Source organism: Galeopterus variegatus, unplaced genomic scaffold, assembly GCF_000696425.1.
Source record: "Galeopterus variegatus unplaced genomic scaffold, G_variegatus-3.0.2 Scaffold2290, whole genome shotgun sequence".
Classification (NCBI taxonomy): domain Eukaryota; kingdom Metazoa; phylum Chordata; class Mammalia; order Dermoptera; family Cynocephalidae; genus Galeopterus; species Galeopterus variegatus.
Window position 1 is genome coordinate 4435 of NW_007728401.1, and position 3346 is coordinate 7780.

The window sequence follows — 3346 nt, forward strand, 5'->3', positions numbered from 1 at the left end:
AGGACCACATGTAAACGAAGGGACATGGCCATGTGCCAGTAAAACTGTTCACTAACACAGGTGACGGGGGCCGGCCCGGTGGCGCACTGGAGAAGTGCGCTGCTTGGGAGCGTGGCGGCGCTCCCGCCAAGGGTTCAGATCCCATGTGGAGACCGGTTCCCGCTCACTGGCTGAGCGCGGTGCGGGCGCGACACCGAGGGTTGCGATCTCGTTACCGGTCAGTAAAAAAGACAAAAAGGAAAAAAAAAAAACAAAAAAACACAGGTGACGGAAAACCACTTCACACCAACAAGCACAGCTGTTGTCCAAAAGCCGGAAAGTAACCAGTGTTGGTGAGGATGTGGGAAAACTGGGACTCAGTGCCCTGTGGGTGGGGACGTCAAACGGTGCAGCTGCTGGAAGACGGTGTCAGTTCCTCAAGAAAATTAACACAGAGTTACCACGTGACCCAGCAATTCCACCCAGGTCTATGCCCAGAAGAACTCAAAGCAGGGCCTTGAATAGAGTCTGGACACCCGTGTCCATAGCAGCACATTCACAACAGCGAGAGGTGGGGCCAACCCAAGGACACAGAAGAATGGAGTGGCGCGGTGTGGCCCATCCACACACTGGAATATGACTCAGCCATGAAAAGGAAGGACCTCCTGACACGCGCTACCACATGGATGGACCCTGAGGACACTGTGATTCCACTCACAGGGGGTCCCTAGAGTTGTGAGAGCCACAGACACAGAAAGTAGAATGGTGGGTGCCAGGGGCTGGGAGTGGGTGTTTAATGGGGACAGAGCTTCAGTTTGGGAAGATGAGAAAGTGCTGGAGATGGTGGTGACGGCTGCACGGCCATGTGAATGTGCTTAACGCCACCGAGCTGTGCACTAAACAGGGTTCAGATGGTGAATTTTATGTTATGTGTGTTTTATCACAATTTTTAAAAATGAAAAAATAAAGTGATATCCATAAAAAAGAAATTTAAATATATCTATATCTGCCACAAGCTGTGGTTTGCAGAATCCAGCCTTAGATTAAACTCTGGGGTGCAGTGCTGGGTCAAAGGCTGTCCTCTCTCCCTGCCGCAGTCTCTCTCTGTCTCCCTCACTTCCTTGCCCCTCGTTCTCTCTCTCTCAGCTTTGATAAGTGCTCCTGAGCTGCCCTGCTCAGACTTTCTGCCATTCCATCCTGTCGCCATTTGTGTGTAAGGCTCCGCCAGTGTCTCCTCTGTAGGTACTCTGCACTGTCACAATTACATGTCTCCCCACCTCAACACTGTGGACATCAGGGCCGGTCGTCCTCTGCGGTGGGCCATCCTGGGCACTGCAGGTGCTGAGCAGCGTCCCTGGCCTCCACCCACTCCATGCCAGGAGCACCCCTCAGTCATGATAACCCCAAATGTTCCCAGACATCGCCCCGTGTCCCCTGGAGGCTCCAGGCAGGATCACCTTAGGTGAAACCCTGCTCTATTATAAACAGAAAACTTGAGGAACACTCAGTAGCACAGACAGTGCCCTTCAGACGCCCTGTGGAGTGTGTGCCAGGTGAGTCGAGGTTCCACCGGGCGATGAGCCTCTGCTCTGTCTTCAGGTGTGTGACACTCACCTCCTGTCCCAGGTCTCACCGCCTCCCCCAGCTCTCGCTTCTTTTCAGCTCTTTATTTCAAACATCAGATTCACCTTCTGTCCCCGAATGGGTCTGGAAGAACTGTTGTCTTCATCTGATCAAAAAAGGAGTTTAGGTGGCAGGAGAAAGTGACGAGCTGCCCTTCGTTGTCAGCTGGGGACAAAGACATGGCCACGCACCCACCTGGCTGCCCACGATCACTCGGTGGCAGAGATGTCAGCGCTCAAGGCCCATGAGCCACCTGCCACCGGGTCCTTGGTAAAGGGGAGTGATGCTGCCTGAGAAACTGAGGCCGTCCTGCGACCACCCCGCAGGCCCCAGAACAGTTTTTTTCTGGGCTCCAATTATGAAACAGGTGTTAGTGTGCGCCGGACTCGCTGACACACCCAGACCTGCAGAAAATCCTAGCACAGCTCAATCTGCAGTTTTGATGGCTACAGGGCTTATTTGGTCAAGATAGTCACTTGTAATTATTCCAAAAAAATTGGAGTCTATTTGCTGTTAATTTCTTTGTGGGGGTAGCTGGAGCCTCTCAGCTCTTTGGTATTTCGAGATACAACCAAGAACTAACAGCAAACATGAACAAATAAAGGGGTTCCTGATCACCTGAACAATCTAGATGTGGACATAACCACTGGGACCTTGTTCATTATTTGGTTATTGATGAGATGATGCTGACTGTGCCAGCGTTTGGAAGGTACCCAAAAATCTCACTCACTGGTAGCTAGTGCTTGATTCAACAGAAAAATAAAGCAAACTTTCAATAGTAGCCTCTCTTTGCATAGACTTAAGAAGTTTATCTACGGATATTCGTAATATTTTTTTCTACCATTTGTCCATAATAAATTATACTTGCTCAAAAAGAAAGGTAGTTTAGAAATTCTCATTTAAAATTAATAGCTGTGTAGGGCTGGCTGGCTAGTTCAATTGGTTAGAGCGTGGTGTTGTAACACCAAGGTCAAGGCAAAGGGTTTGGATCCCTGTACCAGCCAGCTGCCAAATATATATATAGCTGTGGATGTTTACATTAAAAAACAAGAAAGACCTGAAATCAACCTAACTTTATTTTTAATTTTAATTTTATTTTGTCAGTATACAATGTGGTTGATTATTGTGGCCAATTACTGAAACCTCCCTCCCAACAACCTCATATCTGTTCGCTTGTCATATCAACTTCGAGGAATTGTAATTGTTATGTCTTCTTCCCTCCCCCCAGTTTATTTGTGTATTTATTTATTTATTTATTTTTAGCTCCTACAAATAAGTGAGAACATGTGGTATTTCTCTTTCTGTGCCTGACTTGTTTCACTTAATATAATTCTCTCTCGGTCCATCCATGTTGTTGCAAATGGCAATATTTCATTCATTTTTATAGCTAAGTAGTATTCCATTGTGTACATATAGCACATTTTCCGTATCCACTCATCCGATGGTGGACATTTGGGCTGGTTCCAACTCTTGGCTATTGTGAAGAGTGCTGCAATGAACACTGGGAAACAGGTATACCTTCGACTTGATGATTTCCATTCCTCTGGGTATATTCCCAGCAGTGGGATAGCTGGGTCATACCATTTTCCGTAGAGGCTGCACCATTTTGCAGTTCCACCAGCAATGTCTGAGAGTTCCTTTTTCTCCGCAACCTCGCCAGCATTTATCATTCAGAGTCTTTTGGATTTTAGCCATCCTAACTGGCATGAGATGGTATCTCAGTGTAGTTTTGATTTGCATTTCC